Genomic DNA, 26482 nt, shown 5'->3' on the forward strand with positions numbered 1-26482 from the left:
CAGCTATAAGCTAGTTTAACTGCTTTGTTTTCAGGAAAAATTGTATTTAAACTTATGGTATGTATTTGAATATTTCACAAAATATTTTTAATATTGTGGTTCAAATTTTATTGAAGAATACATTGATCAAGAAGGCAAATCAAATTAAAATCTTTTCAGTTTCTTATACAATAATGATCTAGAATTAATCTTCTTATCTGGTATATAGTGTTCTTACTAGATGGTTAAATAATAGCTCCCCACACAAAGGAGGATGAAATTTGAGGATCATTTCCAGTCTAAATTGTAATCGTTTCCTGTCTATTAACATAATAGTGAGAGATGAAAAACTTCAACTTGATGCTTCTTCAGTAACTCTAGTAATTTAGAAGCAATAGTAAAGAACTATACTCCATACTGATACTTTTTTTGTACATTACTTCAAGCACTCATTGTATATCCATTAACTAAAACCAGAGAAAATAAGGTGGTTTAGGTTCTTTTTAACATTTTGCCTAATTATATTTTATGTATACACATAAAATGGAGGTAAAAATAATCATTAAAAGTGTTGAGTATTTTAGATTTCTCCCAAACATTTTTACAAAAGAACTTATCATTTGACCTTCACAATAACTGCATTGGAAAGCAAATATAATGATATTAGCCCCTTTGATTACAGATGAGATAACTGGGGTCCAGAGAAATTGTGTGACAAGTATTAGTCACAGAGAAAATAAATGGTAGAGGAGAAATTGAATCCAGGTCTTGTGATTGAATTTATATGTCTTATTAGTATGCTATTAAAAGCAAATAAAACTTACCTCTATGACTCAGTCAAACTCTGGTCTTTTTCCATTATCCCACCAGGTTTCTTGAGTAGTCTACATGTAAATCCTGTTTCCTCATGTCCTGCTGACTCTTGAACCCTTTTATAATTAGGTTTCTTCATTGTACTGACCGCTTTTCATGAAGTTATCACTGGTTTTTTATATTTCATTCTTCTTTAAAACATTGATTTATTTTTGGCTCTGTGGTCTTTATTGCTGCATGCAGGCTTTTCTCTAGTTGAGGCGAGTGGGGGCTACTCTTTGTTGTGGTGCAGGCTTCTCATTGCAGTGGCTTCTCTTTTGCAGAGCACAGGGTCTTGGTGCCTGGCTCAGCAGCTGTGGCACACAGGCGTAACTGCTCCAGGGCACGTGGGATCTTGCTGACCAGAGAGCTAACCCATGTCCCCTGCATTGGCAGGCAGATTCTTAACCACTTGACCACCTGGGAAGCTATAATTTCATTCTTTAGTTACTTTGAAATCTCCTTTTCTTCTTTTCTTCCTTCCTTCTCCGCACCCCACCTCCTTTCCCTCCTTTCTTCTTTCCATCCTCCCTGTTTTCTAAAACATTGTACTCTTGTTTTTGGCTCTCTCAAATTCCTTCACTAGCCATCCTAGAAGAAAAATCATTCATATGCATCAGAGAGTAGTCCTTCCTAGAGCAACTGCAGTGTGTCAGACTTCCCTAAGAGGACCCATAGTCTCCAAAATTTGCTGAGAAGACTCACAGGAAGCAGCAAAGATGTTATACTCATGGTTAAAGTTTATTATACCAAAAGGTTACAGTGTAAAATCAGCAAAGGGAAAAGGCAGAGGAGAAACAAGGCATGGTCTTCCATATGTTCCCTCCCAGAGGAGTTGTCTGGGGACTGGCTTCCTTCATCCAACAGTGATGTTTCTCACATCAGGTACTCAGACTCCAACCCCTCAGAGTAAAAGTAAGTCATCATACATCACATGGTTAGCATAAACTATTGGATTAAACTGCTAATTCATGGCCCAAGACTTCAGATATAAAAAAAATTCTTGTATTGGTCAGAATATTCCAAGGTCATTTCTTAGAAGTTGGTGAAGGGCCAATCATGAATACAAGCCCTTTTTTTTTTTTTTTAAATTTTGGGGGAAATACATTGAGTTTGAAAAACTCAGCCTGCTTAGTTAACCCCTTTCAGCACTTACCCCACTTACAGATACTCTGTCTGATACTTCTTCCTGATATTTTTTGATTTTCAAACCGGATGTAGAAAAGGCAGGGGAACCAGAGATCAAATTGCCAACATCCATTGGATCATTGAAAAAGCAAAGAGTTCCAGAAAAACATCTACTTCTTCTTCATTTACTATGCTAAAGCCTTTGGCTGTGTGGATCACAGCAAACTGGGGAAAATTCTGAAAGAGATGGGAATACCAGACCACCTGACCCGCCTCCTGAAAAATCTGTATGCAGGTCAAGAAGCAACAGTTAGAACTGAACATGGAACAACAGACTGGTTCCAGACTGGGAAAGGAGTATGTCAAGGCTGCATATTGTCACCCTGTTTATTTAACTTATATGCAGAAAATATGTGAAATGCCAGGCTGGATGAAGCACCAGCTGGAATCAAGATTGCTGGGAGAAATATCAATAACCTCAGGTATGCAGATGACACCACCCTTATGGCAGAAACTAAAGAACTAAATAGCCTCTTGATGAAAGAGAAAGAGGAGAGTGAAAAAGCTGGCTTAAAACTGAACATTCAGAAAACTAAGATCATGGCATCTGGTGTCATCACTTCACAGCAAATAGATGGGGAAGCAATGGAAAGTGTCAGACTTTATTTTCTTGGGCTCCAAAATCACTGCAGATGGTGACTGAAGCCATGAAATTAAAAGATGCTCGCTCCTTGGAAGAAAAGCTATTATCAACCTAGACAGCATATTAAAAAGCAGAGACATTACTTTGCCAACAAAGGTCTGTCTAATCAAAGCCATGGGTTTTCCAGCAGTCATGCATGGATGTGAGAGTTGGACTATAAAGAAAGCTGAGCACTGAAGAACTGATGCTTTTAAACTGTAATCTTGGAGAAGACTCTTTAGAGTCCCTTGGACTGCAAGGAGATCCAACCAGTCCAACCTAAAGGAAATGAGTCCTGAATATTCATTGGAATGACTGATGCCAAAGCTGAAATGCCAATACTTTGGCCACCTGATGCGAAGAAATGACTCACTTGAAAAGACCCTGATTCTGGGAAAGATGGGAGGAGGGAGGAGAAGGGGACGACAGAGGATGAGATAGTTGGATGGCATCACTAACTCAATGGACATGAGTTTGAGTGAAGTCTGGGAGTTGGTGATGGACAGGGAGGCCTGGTGTGCTACAGTCCATGGAGTGGCAAAGAGTCGGACATGACTGAACTGAACTGGTTTTTTTATTGGACCATGGATCACCACACCTAGCTTAAGGGTAGGTTATTCATGAGGTATTTTGAGCTTCCCTAGTAGCTCCATCAGTAAAGAATCTGCCTGCAATGCAGGAGACCTAAATTTGTTCCCTGTGTTGGGAAGATCCCCTGGAGTTGGAAATGGCCACCCACTCCAGTATTTTTGCTAGGAGAAATCCATGAACAGAGGAAAACTGGAAAACTACAGTCCATGGGGCTGTAAATAGTCAGACACAGCTGAATGACTAAAACTTTCACTTCACTTCACTTCACTTGAAATATATATATACAGAGAAAACATAGGATTGGCATTGGAGAGATCAAACTTAGTAATATATTTCTGTGTCCCCTTGGGCAAATTAAAATCTTTGATAAACGCACATATTCAAGAAATATTAGTTCTTGGACCTGTCTTACAATTCTCACATATGATTCTCACCTTCCCGTAGTCATCACAGTGGCCCTTGCTGTGTCTTGCCTTGTTACTACTTCATAATTGATCTTTTTGACTCCAAATTGAACAGCTGTGTACACAGCATTCTCTTTCCACCTGGCCTGCTGCTGTGACTCTAATTCATCCTTTATATGGCTGAACAAATTCTGCTGTTAAAAGGCATCTTTGATCACTCTAGTCTTCTTATCAAAATGGTTTTATGCTTTCTGGTTGCTCACAGATGGAAATTTACTCTACTTAGCTTGGCAGTCCATCTCCTCCACAGTCTGTTTCTATCCTGTATTTAAAGATTTGTCTTTCTTTACGTTGTTTATGATACATGCTTTATTTGAAATAATTTTAAAGTTTTTACATAGAAAAATGTTATGATTTCTGGGTTTGGGGGGTTTTGTTTTTATCGTTTACTTGTTTACTTTTTTGGTCTTATGTACAAAAATGCTTTCTAATCAAGATCATAAAAATGCTGTCTATTTTTTTAAAAATGTATTGTGGTTTTAAATTTATATTCTGCTACTCTAACATACCTGCAGTTTATTTGGGGGCATGGTTTATAAAAGATATTTGGTTTTGTTTTCTCCAGATTTTCCCAAGCCTTTAAAGAAATTCTTTACTTCACTAAGTTGCAGTGCTGCAGGTATCATAAAGTTAATTTCTCTGAATAGACAAGTATGCTGGTTGACTTTTCATTGTTTTCCTTTTGTATATTTAGACATTTTACAAAAAAAAAAAACAAACTCTTAAAATTTCATGAATTTTGCATATATCAATATCCTACATTTCCTTTACCCTGAAATTGTCCTTTTATAAAGATTTTTAGCTTTTCTATCACACATTTCCCACTCATATGTTTAAAATAAGCTTAACTTGTTAAGTTAAACTTCATTGAAATTTTAAGTGGGATTACCTTAGTATTGTTCATTCTTTTATAAAGGGCTTTTTAATGTATTTTGTCTCTCCATTAAAAAAAATTCAGTGTGACATTCTGGTTAATTAAGTGCTAGTTTATGTCTTGTGTTTAATTTTTATAATTTTAACTTTTCTATTTTTTTCATATAATTGTTAGTTTTAATCATAGGCAATTTTGTCAGTTTCTTTAAGAATGGGATCCATATACATGTTATCTTGCTGGTATACAGAAAAACTATTGCTTTTCAATCTTATATCTGACATATTTCATCTAAGATTGCAATCCTATTTGGGCAGCATTTGAAACATGACAATTTAGTCTAATAGTTTATTGGCAAATTTCCAATCCAAAAAGAGCAGAGTCTGTACATCTCTAAGAGTTGAGGCAGTGGGACATTTGTCTTGTCAGAAAGGATACTTTGAGAGCCAGTGAGTCCCAATTTATTTTTCTTGAATTCTTGTCACTCTGCTCAAAAGTAAAGGTCTAAAGAGAGTTTGAACAAGAGAGCTTCACTGAATGTTAGCCCAACTATTGTCCAAAGGATTATGTAAGAGGCAAAATAAAATAAGTCTGTACTAGCAAAGTTTAACAATTGATTGCTACTCCTGGTGCGATAAATTGCATCTGCCATAAAGCTGGTTTTATTTTTAGTTTTGTTTAAAGAGAATACTGCAATGAATATCTCTGTTCATGTTGCCTTAAGCCCATGGATAAGTGTTGCTTTAGAAGACAAACCAAAATGTGTAATTTCTGGATCACAAAAAGTGTGTATTCTAAAAATTTTAATAGAATCTGCCAATTTTCTCTTTGGAGTAGCTATAAGGAACTGCTTTTCATGTAATTCTTGTTGCACAAATATATTTTCTCTCATTCTCTTTAACTCTTGATATGATCAAACTTAAAAAGAAATTGATTAAATGATTAAAATGATTAAATGATTAAAACTCCTTAGCATTGTTATGTTTAAAATAAAGTTTCACACCTTATTTATGTATTTGTTTTATTTTGTTTATATTAGTGCTAGTTTTGAACATGTTATTCCCTTTCATTAGGTTATAAATGCCTTGAGGGTAGAAAAAATGTTTAACATGGAGTGGGCTGTTTGTAACACCTGATGTATGCTTTCACATACAAATGCCTAAAAACACAGTTTTCTTAATTGTCTTCTACCTCTTGATTTGGTGCTTTGTTGATGTAGTATCCAGTAGTTGTATGGATTTCTAAGATCACGTGACAAATTCAATCTTGATTTCCCAAAGCATTTTGTTTTCTACTACTACTTTATATTTAGGATGAAGTTGCCTGACATAAAATTTAGAAAAGTTGTTCTTTGCCTTCTGCCATATCACCACTGTATTTGATCTGGCTTGCTAGTCCTCAGTTTGTAACCTATACTTTTGTTGGTACATGTGTGTATAGCTGTACAGATATCCTTTTAGGTTTGGGTTATTTTTTTAAAGAAAAAGAACAGTAGAGAATAAAATCAGCTTCTCAGTGTCTTTGGGAAATTGCTTCATAATTACCTCTTTCAAATAAAAGGTTAAATTCTTCTCAGAAATATTTCTAATTTTTTTTCATTGAAAATTTAACCTTGAACCCATTGTATGAAACAACCTGCTTTTCTTGAAGACAGAGAAGTGTTTTCAATAAGAAAGGGAAACTGGATTTCCAACTGAGAATGTAGTTTCGCTCCAGATGGTCACACACTGAAACCTTTAAGTTGGGTAAATTATCCTAATGATATATTCATCTTTGTACTCCTGGACTATGAACTGCAGTTTGGAGATTGTTCACTAAGAGGCTGAGTGTAATGCTAGAAATGATGCAACTTTATTTAGCATTTTTAGACAATAAAATATGCTTCCTAATTTCTCCAATGCACCACACAAATAGTACCCAAAAAATCTTTCCTCAAATGGATATGTGATATTGACATTTAAACTGTGTCCTTTGGTTCACAGGTTGTTGTTATTACTCATAGTTATCTGTAGTCCTTGAATGAAATGCCCCCCTATCCAGTTGCCCACTCATCTGATTAAGACAGTATCATTTTTCAAAGCTATAAGATTAATCATAGCGAAAATAAACATTTAAGGGCAACTAAAGCTGATCTAGGTCAATATTACCCATTCTCTATCAACCAATATTTTTTAGATAGAATTTTTAGATGCAGATTCCTTGTGTTATTAACGTCCTTGACTGAAGGCTTTTGCTTATTGTTAAGCAGTTACATACTTCTGAAGTGGCTTTACTCTATCCAGATTTTTCAGAGGGCAATCTATTTCTTCTTTGGAAAATGAGCTGATCAGAGTATTAGAAAACGTGAACTAACTGAAGTATTAATATAACATTTTACAATAATCCATGGACGATCCAAGCTGTATTCAAACAGGGAAGATCATGTACTTCCTAACTTTAGACCAGAAAGCTGTCACTTTCCTAGTCCCTCTTAATTTCTTTCAGTCCCGATGGTACGAGAGTAAAGCTGATTCATCATTGTCCGTCAGCTTGCTTGCTTCTAATTTTAGTCTGTTCCTGGAGTGTTGGCATCTTTGTCTCCCCCAGCTCCTCCTCCTATAATTTACAGCAGTTAACTTTCAGAGAAAAATCTTTCTCTTTTCAGAAACTATAGAATTCTTAATCATGAAATTTTGAACTTTGTGTACAACCAATCTATCTGCCAAAGACTGACTATAATTTTGGTGAGGAAAATTCTTGCTTTGGGTAAATTTGAAACAAGAAAATAAAGACTAGGACAAGGCTCTGTCTTAGAAGCCAGAGAATAAGTGTGGCGATTTCACAGGGCAGTGATGACTTTTCACTTTTAGTCATCAGATGGTTAGACATGACATCTCACTTTAGAAAAGGTGGTAAAAAGTGAACTCACTTTTGAACTGAAAAATGGACTTGTAATTTCTGTGCTTAATTTGAGTGCTAATTGTGACATGTAACACTCAGTATTTCTCTCTTTACTCTGTTTTTGTATAAACACATTTTAAACTCACTGAGTAGGAACATATGCAAAGCAGATTAAGACAGACATAAGCCTTCACACACAACAATACTGTTGCAAGTACTACTAATATAATTACTAATACTTATAACAACAGTACCATTTTGGACATTTACTATTACTAGAAATTGTGTGGTAAGCACTTGATATGCATAAATTTGTTAGATTTCTCAAAAAGTAGCAAGTGGAGGATAGGTAGTATACTTTTTGGTAATTATCTTGTAAGTTCACCAACTATGATTAGAGGGTACATTGTTCATTATTACATTACCACTAAGATTTTGCATGTACCATTCATTCAACAATGATTCAGTGTGTTACTGCTATGTGACAGCCTTGGGCTTGATACTTCAGATATCTAGAAGCAGTAGAGGACATAAAGCATGAAAAGTGTCAGGGTTAGGCAAACTTTAAGCCCTTGGTCAATTACACTTGATAAATTTCACTTATGCCAGAGCAAGGCTTATGGATTAAAAGATGGAAATAATTTTCAACTGCAAAAATATGAAAAAGTATAGTCTGTGGAGATGACATCTAATTTGAGAAGGCTGCAAAATATGAATAGAACGAAGATAGGTAGAAGGAGATTAAAAGGGCCTTTCATGCTAAGGGAATTACAGAGTGAACAGGCAGGATGGGAACACAGAGTGTGTGCAGGTCTTGACAGGCACCCCAGCTCTGTCACAGCGTGGAGAAGAAAGAGGCATGGTTGGCTGAGATCAGTTCAGTGAGGACCTTTAGCACTAAGCCACATTTCCTTGACTTACTTGGTAGGATTCAGAGAAATATGAAAAGGTTTGGTAAAAGGGAAGATGCATTACTATAAAGGTTTTACTCTGGAAGAAGTAGGTAGAAGAAGGTAGATGGAGCAAAAAAAAAAAAAAAAAATCAGGTCAGTTAAGAGTCCACAATCAGAATTCAGGTATGAGGTGACAATATTTGCATTAGGTTGATGCCTGTGAAATTAGAAGGAAAGGATCTATATTCAAGGTAATAAGAAAGACTTTTCCAATGAGACTGGGGCAGGAGGAGAAGGGGATGACCCAGGATGAGATGGCTGGATGGCATCACGGACTTGATGAATGTGAGTCTGAGTGAACTCCGTGAGATGGTGATGGACAGGGGGCCTGGCGTGCTGTGATTCATGGGGTCGCAAAGAGTCGGACATGACTGAGCAACTGAACTGACTGAATTGAACTGAAGAAAGACTAGCTGGGCTTGAAGTCTGGGCGGAATTTAGTGGGCAAAAAGTAAGAAATCATTTCTTTACAAATGTGAGATCCACAAACAAAAAGCCTATTATCCTAATATAAATCATCCTGCATCTCAATGGCCAATGTATCTTTTGTAAGACGTTGACTGCATATTATTCCCTTTCAGAGTATATTTTTCTATTTCCATTTACTAAGGAATTAAATGAACTCCTTTGCTCTATCTTATAAGTAGTCTAATAGTTTAATATTCTGCATTCAACTTTCATTGAGATGGTTTTATGAACAAATATTAGCTTTCTGTACTTAACTGCTTGCACAGGATCTCATGAATTTTTATTTTTAATTAAAAAGTGACTCACTGATTGCTAGATCCTTTTCTATTATTCTTTAGCTTATTTGTACCATCTAAGCATCTTTCCTCATTGTCTTCTCTAAGTCTAAACTGTTAATGGACTTCCCTGGTGGCTCAGATGGTAAAAGCATCTGCCTACAATGCGGGAGACCTGGGTTCCATCCCTGGGTCAGGAAGATCCCCTGGAGAAGGAAATGGCAACCCACTCCAGTACTCTTGCCTGGAAAATCCCAGGATGGAGGAACCCTCAATGAAGTCCTATAGTTAAACTAGCTTTAAAAACAGTTTTCAAAAACCAGCAAATTTTTCTTTGTATCAAGTATGATCTTGGTAATTAAAAAAAAAAAAAGCTTTTATGTTCAAAATGTATGGTTAACCTAGCAAGCAACAACTGCTTTCTTTAGAAAGTCTTTATGCTTCACTGAGAAAGAAAGATTGCAATTAATTTTGTATTATTTAAGAGGTCTTGAAGTGGAGAGATAACATTATCCCTGCCTAGAATTTTTTTCCCTTGGTTAGAAACCTGGCAAAAATATGAAAATTAGAAAAGCAAATAGATTCTGCCCATGAGATGTTGCACATCAGAGAGACCCAGCACTTACTAAGTAAACTCAAGGAAAATTTATAGATGAAAACTACTTTTAATGGCTTCTGATAGGAAGCTGTCCTGAATCCCTAAAGCATTGTATGAGACACTTGCCATACCTTCAAAACATTGATCAATCATATGAGGGTTATGTGTAATTAGCAAAGTCAATAAGAAAAAGATTAGACAATATAATTATTCAAAAAAGAGTGTGCATATGTGTGTGTGTGTGTGTGTGTGTGTGTGTATACTTGGATATAGGATAATGTTGATAGGTAGAGATAGAGTGAGTTTGTTATATAGTATAAGAAGTAAGAATTATTGAAGAGGTGGTCATTTTTATTATGCAGTTAAATGTCTTCAAATCAGGTAGAAATTGTATATATTTATATAGTGTTCTCTACCATTTATAAGGGACTTCCCTGGTGGCTCAGATGGTAAAGAATATGCCTGCAATGTAGGAGACCCAGATTCGATCCCTGGATTGGGAAGCTCCCCTGGAGGAGGGAATGGCAGCTCTAGTATTCTTGCCTAGAGAATTCCATGAACAGAGGAGCCTGGTGGGCCATAGTCCATGCAGAGTCGGACATGACTGAATGACTAACACTTTCACCTTTCATACTACTTGTGCATAGTTTCTTTTAAAATAATTTCTCACTCTGATGAAAAGTTCACAACTGATGATATTTACCAATGTCTTTTGTATTTATTTTGGAGATTCTGACCATGTAGTCCACAAGAAACATTAGATTTACAATAGCCAACCAAAACAAAATTATGGTGAGTAGCTTGGAACATATTCTTAAGCTTCACTGAGAGAAAAAAAAAATATTGGAAACGTTATTTCCTACCATAAAGGATTGCTCTGAACAATTTCTAGTTGCTCTGTTTCCATTGATTATTGGTGAGTGGTTGGTGGTTTAGTCACTCAGTCGTGTCCAACTCTTTGCAACCCCATGGACTGTAGCCTTCCAGGCTTCTCTGTTTATGGAATTCTCCAGGCAAGAATACAGTAGTGGGTTGTGATTTCTTTCTCCAAGCGGTCTTCCTGACCCAGGGATTGAACTTGAGTCTCCTGCATTGAAAGCAGATTCTTTACCAACTGAGCCACCAAGATGAGTGGTTAGGTTCTGACTGTACATATGGCAGGATGGAGGTTCTTGTCCTCTGAATAGCTTTAATTCCTTTGTTTCTCCTTACCTTAACTGATTTGGCTAAAGGGGATTTCTCGCATTCTCTTCCGTGTCGATCATTAGTCCTGTCATGGAGGGAGACATTTCAGATAACACCGCAAAGAGTCTGCAAGAAAGAGTATTGCTTGCTTTCAGGTGCTCCATTCTGGGGAGTTGAGGAGCCAGGATAAACATAACTTGCTTCTTTACCTCCCTGAGTCAGAGGCATCAGCAGGACTTACTGACTTGATTGTGCGGGGTTGGGTACCCATAAAGCAAGACCCTTCCGGTGAGGAAGCTGGGCTTAATAGAGGGCAGAGAGGAGAAATAATTGAAGTTGCCAGGCATTCAAGTGATACAGGCCATATATAAACTAAAATATTTCCACTGCCCAAAGTCGGCAAGAGTGTTCCTGATTAACACATGCTGGGGTCTTTCAGCTGATAGTGACCCAGCTCTTTCAGCAGATGTCAGTAATAGCAGGGCCACATCTGGATAATATCGTTCTCCTATTCAAGTGGGTCACCCCCCAAAAAATCTTCCTCACTGAGTTTATGACAGCAAGTAACTCTCTTCCGCACATTTGGAATTTGTTGTTTGGAAATGACCATAAAGCATTTGAATATTTAATCATATGCCAAAATGTTTGTTTACAAAATCAGTTACTCTGTCTCTTTTCCAGGGTTAGTTGCTCAGTCATGTCTGACTCTGCAACCCCATGAACTGAAGCCGTTAAGGCTCCTCTGCCCATGGGTTTTTCCAGGCAAGAATGCTGGAGTGAGTTGCCATTTCCTTCTCCAGGGGATCTTCCTGACCCAAGAATTGAACCCAGGTCTCCTGCACTGCCTGCAGGCAGACTCTTTATCATATGAGCCACCAGGGAATTTTCTCTCTCTCTATATATATATATGTGTATACATATATACACACACATGTCCTATACACATACATACACACAGATATATCACATATACATATTTTGAACCAAAACAAATATATTTCTTTATTTATACACAAAGCCACCCTTCTTGTTTCCTAAAATGTTACTATTTTCTAAAGACAGTCTATAGCAAACTCAAGACACTATGCTTTAGTGTATCAGTATTATTAGTTACCATAGTGAGAGCAGGCAAAAAAGAAAAAAAAATGTATTTAGGATTTTCTTAATAAGGTATAGATGAGATGGGGAGAAGCCTAAGGTATTTCACCCAGTGAAGTGATCCTTGTGCTAGCAAGAAATAATTGTGCTGGTCACAGTGAATCATGATCCATTCCAAAGGGACTGAAACTCTTTCATGAATGACAACTTATTCTTAAATATTTTTCTCCTTGAATTTTTATAGTCATGGCACCAAGAGAATAGATATAATTAAGGTTGAAATGAGGTTTCTATTAGAAAACTGATTACTAAGATTTAATATTTATCCCAGCTATACTGAACAAGAATCAATCGTATCCCCAGTTAGTTGCTCCAAATTTTTCCACTATAAAAATTTTGCTCTATTCCTCATGACATTTTTATGGTAAAAATTATCATTTTGGCAGGAATAGCATTTGTTAGCACATAATTTGGGGTTTATTTGGAAAAGTATAGCTGGACTAACATACGAAGTTGTTGACATTCTTGGTTTGTCCATCACTCTCATTAGAGAATAACATACGGAAGCATTTTTAGATTCATATATTGTAAGATTTTGATCTATTTAGCCATTTTCTTATAATAGAAACTAAGGCTTTGACTTTCATATGTACTCAATCGACCTATTCTACCCTCTATTTTTTCTTCTTTTTTCCTTTTTGGCCCTCCAATCTAGAAAGCTTAATTTTAAAAACTTGCAGTTGGGCAGACAGCTGGTCTTTGTAGAAGATTTAACACTTTGGGTATTTTGAATACAGTTTTGTAGCTGCTAGAAACTGAAATATAAATAAAACAAAAAAAAAAATGTGAGTGAGAAGAACATCCCAAAACGAAGCCAGATCTCTATGGATTCTTTTTCAAGTGAAGGCATTATTTCCCTCTTGGTTTTATAGTACAAGCATGGAATGCATTCATGAATCATATCAAACTGATAGAGCTCAATTTCAAGAATATATAGATACAGGATATTACCAGTAGAGAATTCAGAGTATATTGTAACTTAATGGGAACCTCTTGTGAATATTTTTTAACATTTCCATTGTAGGAGTTTCAATAATAGATGATTTACAAATACTATCTCAAGATTATATTGAGCAATAAAATCAACATAACACAAAGCTTCTACTTTGGCCCCAAACATTTGCCAATGACATTTCCTCTGTTTTGGTTTAAATGTGGTCCTGGTGTCCCATTTGGAATTCAGAATTGATTTTCCTGTAGAAACAGTGTAAGAAATTATGATAGGTTTCACTGAATTAGTACAATTTATGAGTGAAAGTAAAATTGACACTAATTGAACATACTAAGCAATGTTTCAGGTACCGCATATGCAATTTACCATTCAGCATTCTCTTTAATGCTCTTACAATAGGTAGTGCTGTTATCCCAACTGTATAGATGAAGAAACAAGTAGAACAGAAAGTTAAATGATTTGTCCAAGAGTATCCAGTTTGCCAGAGGAGGAGATGAACTTTAACGTCAAGCAGGTTGATTAGAAGGCCAATCTTGAATGCATCACTAAAACATCACCATGAGTTACAGAGGCTTTGTGTGTGTGTGCTTTTTTGAAGAATATAATCATTTATTCATATAAACTGTTTCTCTGAGAAAATAGTTTCTGAAATTTTGGAATATAGCCCGTATGTTTCAGTAAGAATGGAGAAGTATATTACAAGACTTAGTACTTGGAATTGTGCTAAGTAAGCATGAGGAAAACAGACTGTCAAATGACTTTACTGAAATATATTGGAATCTTTATCACCTGTTTTATCTCTATCCATGCACTATCTTGTTTAATGTATTGAGTGGTTGGCAATTCGTGCACGGTTAACACAACTGCTTACTCATTGTTAGAGAAAACTAATCTTGGCTGTGCTTATTTAGGCTGTACCATTTGCAAGGAACACTTGGAAAATGAGCAGCATGACATAATGGTTACCACTACAGGTGCTGGAGACAAATTCTGTTAGTTCAAATCCCACATTTGCTATTTATTAGCCATGTCATTTTGGGCAAGTTACTTAAACTCTCTCTGCCTATTTCTTTATCTGTGAATGGGGCAATAATAGTTCATTATTTGTTCAAAACTAGTTCAAGTTACTAGAATTGGTAGAGGATTAAATGAGATACTATTTGTAAAGCATTTTAGAGCAGTGCCTAGTTCACAGGAAGCAAAATATTATATTTGTTTAAAACAAATAGACTTATTTTAATAACATTTAACATCAATTTTTGATAAAAGTTTTTAGCAAATAAAGAAGAGACTATAAAAACACATTTATAGACTCTTATGCTTAACATCATAGTTAATGGTAAAAGAATGAATGTTTCTCCCTGTAAACTTGAGAATAAGACAAAGGTATTTATTCTTATTATGTCTAACTAAAACTGTAATAGAGATTCCAACCAGGCAATGAAAATAAATAAAAAATATCCAGTTTAAAAGGAGGAAGAAAAACTGTTTATTTGTTGATGACATTATATCTATCTATATCTATATCTATATACAATCCAAAGAGCCCTACAAAAATCATTAGAACTAGTAAATATATTTAGAAAATTCATAAGTTATAAGGTTAATAACTTATTACAAGGGTGCAGCAATCAAGATAGTATGGTATAGCTTAAGCCATATAGAGCTATGGAACAGAAATGAGAGTCCAAAAATAAATCCTCGTTTATAATCAAAGGATTTTAACAAGAATACCAAGATAGTTCAACAGAGAAAGAATGGTATTTTCAATAAAGGGACAATTGCACATCCATAGGCAAAAGAATTAAGTGGGCCCCTACCTCACACCATATACCAAAATGAATTCAAAATGGATCAAAGACCTAAATATGAGATAAAACTAAGAGTCTTTAATATAAGCATAAATATTCATAATCTTGTATGATGTAATGGTTTCTTAGATATGGCAACAAAAGCCCATACTTACAAATAAAAAATAAATTGAACATCATCAAAATGAAAAATTCTCAAAGGACACCATCAAGAAAGTGAAATACAACTCACAGAATAGGAGAATAGTTTGCAAATAACATATCTGTTAAGGATGTAGATAATTCATATAGCTCAAAAATAAAAAGAAATAGCACAACTAAAAATGGACAAATAATATGAATAGATATTTTCCCAAAGAATATATAAAAATGGCAGTAAGTACATGAATATATCAGTATCATTAGACATGAGAGGATTGCAGATCAAAACCACAATGAGATAACAATTCAAAAAAGACAGATAATAACATATTTTGACAAGGGGATAGAGAAATTAAAACCCTCATTAACTGGGAAATATATGATCAGTCACTTTGGAAAGCAGTTGGGCAGTTTATCAAATGATTAAACTTAGAATTATAATGAAGTGAAGTGAAGTGAAGTCACTCAGTTGTGTCCAACTCTTTGCGACCCCATGGACTGTAGCCCACCAGGCTCCTCCGTCCATGGGATTCTCCAGGCAAGAATACTGGAGTGGGTTGCCATTTCCTTCTCCAGGGGATCTTCCCAACCCAGGAATTTAACCCAGGTCTCCTGCATTGCAGGCAGACGTTTTAACCTCTGAGCCACCAGAATTATAATGAGTTCCAGCAATTCTGTTCCTAGATAAAGGACCAAGAGAAATGAAAACATATGTCCACACAAAAACTTGTATACAGATATTCAGAGTAGCAGGCGATTGGTTAAACAAAATATAGTAAATACACAAAAAAGAATGTGATTTCTCAATAAAAAGAAATAATCTGCTGATACTTACAAGAATATGTACATTTCTCAAATAGATTATACTGAGTATAATTCAGACAAAAGAAGCCATCCTGAATGACTACATATGCATGTTCTTCTAGGACAGTCAGAGGGGCTATCAGTGAGTGATTGCTGGCAGCCGCATGGAAGGCTTAGGAGTCACCAGAAAAGGCCCTGAAGGCACTTTCTGAGAAGCTGGAAATGTCTTCTGTTTGAAATGCTAGTTTTATATAGATAGATAGATAGATAGATAGATAGATAGATAGATAGATAGATATAATCACTCAACTGATGTATATATATATCAGTCAAAATTCATGAATGATACACTTTAAAATTAGTACTTTTGTATCTGTAAAGTGTTCCCTGGTGGCTCAGCTGGTAAAGAATCTGCCTGCAATGTGGGAGACCTGGGTTCAATCCCTGGGTTGGGAAGATCCCTTGGAGAAGGGAAAGTACCCACTCCAGTATTCTGGCCTGGAGAATTCCATGGACTATGTGGTTGCAAAGAGTCAGACACAACTGAGCAACTTCTGCTTCATACTTTAATAACATTGATTTTAAAATGAAACCACAGTACACAATAAAACAAAGAAAAGGCTTAAAATCTGTGAGTTGAAAGTAGATGTAGAAACTAGCTTTTAAATTTTTCTTATTTAATATATCAGGAGACTCAGGCCTTGGGATGGAAAATGCCTTTCTTAATGCTAACCTAACAGGTCAGCAGACTTAGCACAGAGCTGAATTCTGACATTTTTCATTGCTGTGTACAAAATGCAGGTGATATTGCTAGGTTATAACTCAGTTCATGTTTTTTAGGGTGCAAGTGTTATATCCATTAATCAAGACTTAGAGGGAAATGAAGACAGAATTACAAACTTTATCCAGTTTTATTATAAATATATCAGAAAGTATGTATAGTGCATATGAATATGAATATATGGAAAGAAGTTCTCACATTGCTATCTAGATGGGCTGAGAAAATGTTTAGGACTTGCCTCCACAGGCACCCCACTCCAGTACTCTTGCCTGGAAAATCCGATGGGTGGAGGAGCCTGGTGGGCTGCAGTCCATGGGGTTGCTAAGAGTAGGGAACGACTGAGCATCTTCACTTTCACTTTTCACTTTCATGCATTGGAGAAGGACATGGCAACCCACTCCAGTGTTCTTGCCTGGAGAATCCCAGGGACAAGGGAGCCTGGTGGGCTGCAGTCTATGGGGTTGCACAGAGTCGGACACGACTGAAGTGACTTAGCAGCAGCAGTAGCAGCCACAGATCCCATACAACTGATGACACAGAGTAAGAGAATATGAAAGGAGGCTATATTTCTCCAAAAATATAGTTTTATCATAAATATATTTGAGATTAAATTTCCCTATAGGTTAGAATGTCATAAGCACTAATATTTTAAAAATAATGATATTATGAAAAATACAAAATCTTACTATAAACAAAAATATTAAGTATGTTGCAGTTCTGAAAGTAAGATATTCATAGAACAGTAAGACTTAATTTAATTCAGGCTTGTTTTTGTATTATGATAACAATTTATGAGCTGAAAGTATCAGACAGATGTCTAAAACAATTTTGAAGCTAGAGCTCCATAAAGGATATGGTACTTTCCTTTTTTACAAGATTATTTTCTTTGACATATATTTAATTAGTTCTCCAATTCTCAGAATATTTATATGCTACTTCTATTTTGACACAGTCAAAATAAGAATTTAAATGTTAGACATAGGAAGCAAGAGTAAAAATACCTTTGGGGTATGTTTGCGAAAAGAAGGAAGGAAGGGAGGGAAGAAGGAATATGAATGGAAAAAAGGAAAAGATTAAGTCTAAATGGACACAGATTCCTTCCAAAAAAAAGTGGACAAATGAGTTTTGTTTAGTTCAATGCCTTTTCTAAAATATATCAAAATAAGCTTATGCTATTTATAATTTAAGGAGATGAATTAATATGCTGAAAGATGAGATAGTATGACTATGAAGATGAAAAGGAAAACATTTGAATTGCCTTTTTGCCCTGAATAACTGTATGGCTTTAGAACCTTGGGTAGAATTATGTTATTACCACTAAGCCCAGTCTTGTCAGAACATTTTCAGTGGAATGCTACCTACTGTCAGTTATGTACTGAAGTGACAGAGGGAAAAGAAGAAACAGACAAAGCCTCAAGAGGGAGGGTGGTTTTTCTCCAGCTCCTGGTCTCTTCTCTGCTACATCCTGCCCAAAGCTTTCTTTCCCAAGGCCTGAGAGAAGGGCCTGGACAGGCTATCAGGAGCAATGCATACACTGTTCTGTGTGGGGTAGTATCCTTGACAAAGAAAAGGGGTTTTGTCCTGCTGAAGTTGTTTCTATTCTGAAAGGTTGGGAAATTATTTATTTAATATGATCAGTGACTAAAAATCTATTCGTATAAACAGTGTAGTGATTTCTCTAAGACCAAAGAAGCCTAGAATACTTTAGCACAAATCCCAAGCAAAGTCAGCCTAAATGATATTTTTGTTTGCTTTAATTATTGACAGTATATCTATATCTAGAACAGATCTATTACCTATACTATAAGTGAATTAAAAGAAAAAAAGACACTAGAACATAAGTTTTGCTTTTCACTATGAATATCTCTCAGAGTTAGGAAAACATTTTCACCTGTAGGATGGAGAGAAAAAAACTAGTTTCTGAAATTACAAATGAAAAGGTTATTGTTGTGGATACGTACTCAAAACACTACCATCTCTCTCTTTTTGATGATTAACAGCTTCTTAAAAAAGAGAATGACTTGACTCATGCCAACTGCTGCTGCTAAGTCTCTTCAGTCAGTCGTGTCTGACTCTGTACAACCCCATAGATGGCAGCCCACCAGGCTCCCCTGTCCCTGGGATTCTCCAGGCAAGAACACTGGAGTGGGTTGCCATTTCCTTCTACAACACATGAAAGTGAAAAGTGAAAGTGAAGTCATTCAGTCGTGTCCAACTCTTAGCGACCCCATGGACTACAGCCTACCAGGCTCCTCTGCCCATGGGATTTTCCAGGCAAGAGTATTGGAGTGGGGTGCCATTGCCTTTCTCTGTGACTCATGCCAACTACCTGTACATAATCTGATGAGAAACAGAGATGGCAGGCTCCTTCTGTTTTCTTTTTCCCATTGAATTAGAGCTACTGGGAGTCTTGAAATATCAGAGTGATTTATTTTGCCTAAGTGAATCTGTAATGTTTACTCCAAATGTCATGTAATTTCATTTGGGGTTTTCTTGAGCCATGAACTGCTGAATGAGTCTATTAAGCTGGGTCACCTTGCTGTGAGTTTGCTAGCTAGAACACAATAAGAGAGACACCCAAATAGTGATAGAATCATGAGAGGGTTGGAGGCACTGCGGATGCAAGAATCCAGTTTTGCCATTCTTGTTAAAATGCCTGAGCCAAATGCTTATGCTGCCTGGAGCCTGCTTGTTTTGCAAACTGTCACATACTCTTTTAGATGACATTACATATGGAGCCATAAACTCAATCTAGCAATTTATTGGCTTCCAGTTTTTCTTCCAGCAATATCAATCTCTTGTGAATATTTGAAATTTAATCTCTTTGGATGTTCAATAGCAAGTGGTAGCCCTGATCATTTAGTTTGTCTGGCATCAGAGAGGAGAGACAAGGTTGATGTTAAATAGGAGATGCTAGGAGAGAGAAATCGTTGAAGTTGTTTGCCTGTAACCATCAGCAAATGAGACTTTGTTCCCCTTTCAGGGTCTACTTTGTAATATGGTGGCTCTTTAGTGTCACTTCCAAGAAAGGAGAGTGTGAAACCCCTATATTTTTCTAGCTTCAAAATCACTAGGGAAGTTGTAAATAAAAAATCAGATTTAAATTTTATTCTGCTCAAATTTTGAGCTTCTGATGAATGAAAAACATATGCTTTTTCCAAAGTTGTTTACTTGGCATGATGTGTGCTTAGTTACTTAAAAATTAAGACTCTGTTTGAGCTAGATGCACTATGATATTTAAGTAGTCTGAGACCCAAAGTCATGTACCATCAAAATGTTTTAAATGATGGTGAGATTCATAGATCAACCAGTAAAGATATATTCAACCCATTACAGACATTGTGGCTAGAATCTTGTTATCACATCTTGAACCTGACTGTAAAGATTATATTTCCATAGAAAATGCACTTACAGATCCAAACTGAGTTGACTGGAAAGTCATCTCTGCTAACGCCTTTGATAAGAGGAGTGATGAGCTGAATAAAATTTAAATCTGATTTTTTATTTACAACTTCAACTTCCCTAGTGATTCTGAAGCTAGAAAAATATAGAGGTCTCACACTCTCCTAACTTGGCAGTGACACTATAGAGCCACTATATTGTAAAGTAAGACCCTGGAAGGGGAACAAAGTCCCATTTACTGATGGTCACAGGCAAACAACCTCAACGATTCTCTCTCCTAGCATTTCTTGTTTAGCATCAGCCTTTTCTCTCCTCTCTGATGCCAGACAAATTAAATGGTCATAGCATTTTTTTCAAGGAACAAGTGTCTTATTTTCATGGCTGCACTCACCATCTGCAGTGATTTTGGAGCTCAGGAAAATAAAGTCTGTCACTGTTTCCATTGTTTCTCCTAAAAGCTATGACCAACCTAGACAGCATGTGAAAAAGCAAAGGCATTACTTTGCCAACAAAGGTCTGTCTAGTTAAAGCTATGGTTTTTCCAGTAGTCATGTACGGATGTGAGAAAGAAAGCTGAGTGCCAAAGAATTGATGTGTTTTGAAGACTCTTGAGAGTCCCTTGGACTGCAAGGAGATCCAACCAGTCAGTCCTAAAGGAAGTCAATCCTGAATATTCATTGGAAGGACTGATGCTGAAGCTGAAGCTCCAATGCTTTTGCTACCTGATGCAAAGAACCGACTCATTGGAAAAGACCCTGATGCTGGGAAAGATTGAAGGCAGGAGGAGAAGGAGATGACAGAGGATGAGATGGTTGAATGGCATCACTGACTCAACGGACATGAGTTTGAGCAAGCTCTGGGAGTTGGTGATGGACAGGGAAGCCTGGCGTGCTGCAGTTCATGGGGTCACAAAGAGTCGGACATGACTGAGCAACAGAACTAACTGACTAATAGGTCTCTTGCGGTAGCTATCACAGTTGGGGCAGGGTGTATGGCTCACAGGCAGGGAGTGATGGCTAGGCTTGGGTAGTAAGGATGTGTGAGAAAAGTATCCATCTACAGACAGACAGCAGTAGGAGGCTGCCCAGTTCAGCTCACAATCCAGTGGTTAGATTTCTTTTCTCAGGCATGAAGTATTTGCTCAGGCTGGGATCAGCATGGATTTACAGCCTCTCACCTGTTTTCTATCCTGTTCACCTCTCATTAACTTCCCTGGTGACTCAGACAGTAAAGAATCTTTCTGTAATGCAGGAGACCTGGGTTCAATCCCTGGGTTGGAAAGATATCCTGAAGAAGGGAATGGCACCCCATTCCTGTATTCTCGCCTAGAGAATTCCATGGACAGAGAGGCCTGGTAGGCTACAGTCCATGGGGTTGCACAAAAGTCAGACATTACTGAGTAACTAATACACACCTGTTTTCTATAGATTAAAGCAATTCTTCAAAAATACCTCTTTCTGTGATTCAGTAACATTTCTTTATTTAGGGCTGCCCTGGAATGATAGTCCAAAAACTCATTTTACATCTTACAATGGGGAAAAGACAGTCTCTTCAGCAATTGGTGTTGGGAATTTGGACAGCCACATGTAAATCGATATAGTTAGAACACAGAACACATCCTTACATCAAGCAAAAATAAACTCAGAAAGGCTTAAAGACTTAAATTTAAGATATGACACCATAGAACTCCTAGAAGAAAACATAGGCAAAACATTCTCTGACATAAACAGTACTGATGTGTTCTTATGTCAGTCTCCCAAGGCAGCAGAAATAAAAGTAAAAATAAAGAAATGGGACCTAACCAGACTTAGAAGTTTTTGTACAACAAAGGAAACCATAAACAAAATGAAAAGACAATCTTTGCACTGGGAGAAAATGCTTGCAAATGATATGATAGACAAAGGCTTAATTTCCAAAATATAGAAACAGCTTAGACAATTCAATAATTTAAAAAATCCAATTGAAAAATGAACAGAAAAACTAAACAGACATACAGATGGCCAATAGGCACATGAAAAGATGCTCAACATCACTAACATTAGAAAAATGCAAATCAAAACTACAATGGAGTACCACTTCACACAAATCAGAGTGACCGTCATTAAAATGTCTATAAATAATAAATGCTAGAGAGGATATAGAGAGAAGGGAACCCTCTTACACTGTTGGTGAGACTGTAAATTGGTGCAGCCACTAGGGAAAATGGTATGAAAGTTCCTCAAAAATCTAAGAGTTGCCATATGATCCAGCAATCTCACTGCTGAGTCTATACCAGACAAAAGTATAATTAGAAAAGATACATGCACCCTTATATTCATAGCAGCACTATTTACAATAGTGAAGATATGGAAACAACCCAACTTTCCATCAATAGATGAATGGATAATGAAGATGTGACTCTCTCTCTCTTTATATATATGCACACACACATATACATACTGTGGGATACTACTCAGTCATGAAAAATGAAACAATGCCATTTCAGCAAAGTGGGTGGACCTAGAGATTATCAGACTAAGAAAAGTGAGTCAGAAGGAGAACGACAAATACCCTAAAATACACTCATATGTAGAATCTAAAATATAACACAAATGAACATATCTACAAAGCAGAAACAGTCTCACAGACTTTGAGAACAGATTTGTAGTGGCCAGGGGTAAAGGTCATAAGGGAAGGGAGGATTGGAGTTTGGGATTAGCAGATGCAAATTATTATATATAGGATGGATAAACAACAGGGTACTACTGGAATTATATTCAATATCCTATGATAAACCATAATGTAAATAATGTGAAAAATAACATGTATGTATAAATCACTTTGTTGTACAGCAGATATTAATACAACCTTGTAAATGAACTATATTTCAATAAATTTTTTAGGAAGTTGATATTTCATTAGAAAAGACATACATATAAACAAGATATGCAGTAATAATGCCTTCTAGATAGACATTGTAAGAGAAATGACCGTAGGCTATTTTATCTGTTTCCTGTTACCGCTAAAAAAACACACACAAACTCAGTGACCTAACACAACACAAATGTATTCTCTTATGGTTCTAAAATCCATATTAAAGTCCTAGAATCAAAACACTGCAGAGTGCATTCTTTATGTAGATCAATGGGAGAGTCCATTTCCTTGACTTTCCGAGCTTTTGAAATCTGCCTGCATTCCTTTGCTTGTAGCTCTACTCTCCATCTTTAAAGCCAGCAGCATGGCATCTTCCCGTTTCACTCTCTGTCTTCCTGCTTCTATCATTGCATTACTTTTTCTGACTCTGACCACCCTGCCGCTGCTAAGTCGCGTCAGTCGTGTCTGACTCTGTGCGACCCCATAGACGGCAGCCCACCAGGCTCCGCCGTCCCTGGGATTCTCCAGGCAAGAACACTGGAGTGGGTTGCCATGTCCTCCAGTGCATGAAAGTGAAAAGCAAAAGTGAAGTCACTCAGCCGTGTCCGACTCTTCAAGACCCCATGGGCTGTAGCCTACCAGGCACCTCTATCCACGGGATTTTCCAGACTCTCATGATTATATTGGGATCACCTGGGCACTTGGAATTTGGACTTTGATGTTTTGCCGGGAAACAGTACCTAATGTACCACAGATATAGTGGAGTTCAGAGCAATGGTATTTTGCATTTTAGGAGTGGGTGGATGTAGGATATTAGAGGAGACTTCTTTGAAGTATTATTGTTTGAGTCGAGATTTGGCCATTGAGTAAATACTCGCTTGTGAACACAAGGTATCCAGCAATGGGCAGTGTGAAAAATCCTCACTGGGAAGACAGAGAAAAAGTAATGCTCAGAGAACTGCAAGTAGTTTGGCTTGCCTAAAAGATGATTTTGAGGGGAAAATTTCCACAGGGATAAAACCGGAAGTAGATGCTTGGATGTTTACACAGAAGCTTATGTTCCAAAATAAGGTGTCTAGAGTGGGACTGGCACTCTGCCTGGTGAACTCTGGTCACCTTGAATTCCTGAGCTCTCAGTTATGTTTTCTAATTCAGGGAAACCAGTGGCATCTACTTGTGTCCCCTCTGTCGGCATGGCAACCCAGAAGTTTTCCCAGGTAGTAAGCTGCTGCCATTGTTTTGTTGCCTATATCTCATTTATTCCCCATCTCAGGAGTCCTGTCCTCCATTGCCACATATCTGATACACTGAGTTCTGATGTTTGAAAAAAACATTAAGAAATAAATTTCATAGTGCTGTAATGTCTGCTCTAGCTGAGACTGAACTTCCTTGCCCCCATTAAAAATAATAATAATAACGACAGCAGAGATGTAGCTGAGTTCACCTTTGAGGGCAGAATTCCTTTATTTTAGGAAAAACAGCTTAATGGAGTTTTCCATTATGCTAATTAAACCAGAGGCATTGGCAATTTCAAGAAAATGAAGATGTAAAAAGGAGGTGTTTGTGTTGCATCTATAAACAACCTACTCTTAGAAAACAAATAATTTTCTTCTGTGAGGGCCTCAGTGTGGTTGAAGGTCTAGCCTTCAGGGTGAGGAGGCTCATTGAGTCATAGCCCCAGATTTGTCTGTTAGTGATCCCTATAGGGTTTAATAAACTAGGGGTTTGGAAGTAAGATATTAAGGAAGAGTCTTGACTTGTGAATTCTGATCATAACTTAATTCCAATTTTCTTTCCTGGGGTTCAATTTCCTCCTTTTATCTTGAAGTGTCAGGGAAGTTTTATTAAACTTCTCAATCAAGTCTTACTTGAAATCTAGACTGATCGAAGTTTAGGGAGAGATCTGTGTTTAAATTTGGGTAAAATGATACAGAAGGAATGATGGCAGTCTGGGATGACTGGTGTATGATGTCAAGAGATCTGTGTTTAAATTTGGATAAAATGATACAGAAGGAATGATGGCAGTCTGGGATGACTGGTGTATGATGTCAAGACATGATTGACAGAGAATCTCTTAATAGATGTCTTCAGGAAGACCAATGGGGGAGAAGACAAGCTACAGCCTTCTTGTGTTTATGAAATGTTGAGTAAATTCCATGAGGATTCCTGGAAATATGTGGAGAAGGAAATCCAAAGTTGGACTTCCTATGGAGTCTGATGAGAGCTTGCACTATTTTTATTAAGGGAAATGCCTGTATAGCCACCAAATAATAAATAATGTGGCTTAGATATGAATTCCAATCTTCTTCTTGGTGAAAGCAATCCATGAGTTTTTGTCTTCAATATATCCAGATGCTGGTTTTTGATTATCATTTTTTTCAGGTTATTACATTCAGTTCAGTCCAGTTTCTCAGTTGTGTCAGACTCTTTGTGATCCCATGGACTGCAGCATGCCAGGCTTACTTGTCCATCACCAGTTCTTAGAGCTTGCTCAAACTCATGTCCATCAAGTTGGTGATACAGTCCAACCATCTCAACCTCTGTCATCCCTTCTCTTCCTGCCTTCAATCTTGCCCAGCATAAGGGTATTTTCTAAGTAGTCAATTCTATGCATCAGGTGGTGGAAGTATTGGCGCTTCATTTTCAGCATCAGTCGTATGTTACCATATTTCTTTTACTAAGCAGCATCAGAGTCATCACCTTCTTGATTTAGAGTGTTTCTCAGTTCAGTTCAGTTGCTCAGTCATGTACCACTCTTTGCAACCCCATGAATCGCAGGATGCCAGGCCTTCCTGTCTATCACCAACTCCCAGAGTCTACTCAAACTCACGTCCATTAAGTCAGTGATGCCATCCAGCCATCTCATCCTCTGTCATCCTCTTCTCCTCCTGCCCCGAATCCCTCCAAGCATCAGGGTCTTTTCCAATGAGTCAGCTCTTCGCATGAGGTGGCCAAAGTATTGGAGTTTCAGCTTTAGCATCAGTCCTTCCAATGAACACCCAGGACTGATTTCCTTTAGAATGGACTGGCTGGATATCCTTACAGTCCAAGGGACTCTCAAGAGTCTTCTCCAACACCACAGTTCAAAAGCATCAATACTTCTGCACTGAGCTTTCTTCATAGTCCAACTCTCACATCCATTCATGACCACTGGAAAAACCATAGCCTTGAATAGATGGAACTTTGTTGGCAAAGTAATGTCTCTGCTTTTTGATATGCTCTCTAGGTTGATCATAACTTTTCTTCCAAGGAGTAAGCGTCTTTTAATTTCATGGCTGCGATCACCATCTGCAGTGATTTTGGAGCCCAAAAAAATAAAGTCTGACACTGTTTCCACTGTTTCCCCATCTATTTCCCATGAAGTGATGGGACCAGATGCGATGCTCTTCATTTTCTGAATGTTGAGCTTTAAGCCAACTTTTTCACTCTCTTCTTTCACTTTCATCAAGAGGCTTTTTAGCTCCTCTTCACTTTCTGCCGTAAGGGTGGTGTCATCTGCATATCTGAGGTTATTGATATTTCTCCTGGCAATCTTGATTCCAGCTTGTGCTTCTTCCAGCCCAGCATTTCTCATGATGTACTCTGCATATAAGTTAAATAAACAGGGTGACAATATACAGCCTTGACGTACTCCTTTTCCTATCTGGAACCAGT

The sequence above is a fragment of the Budorcas taxicolor genome, chromosome 7 (assembly GCF_023091745.1).
Source record: "Budorcas taxicolor isolate Tak-1 chromosome 7, Takin1.1, whole genome shotgun sequence".
In the NCBI taxonomy this organism is placed as follows: Eukaryota; Metazoa; Chordata; class Mammalia; order Artiodactyla; family Bovidae; genus Budorcas; species Budorcas taxicolor.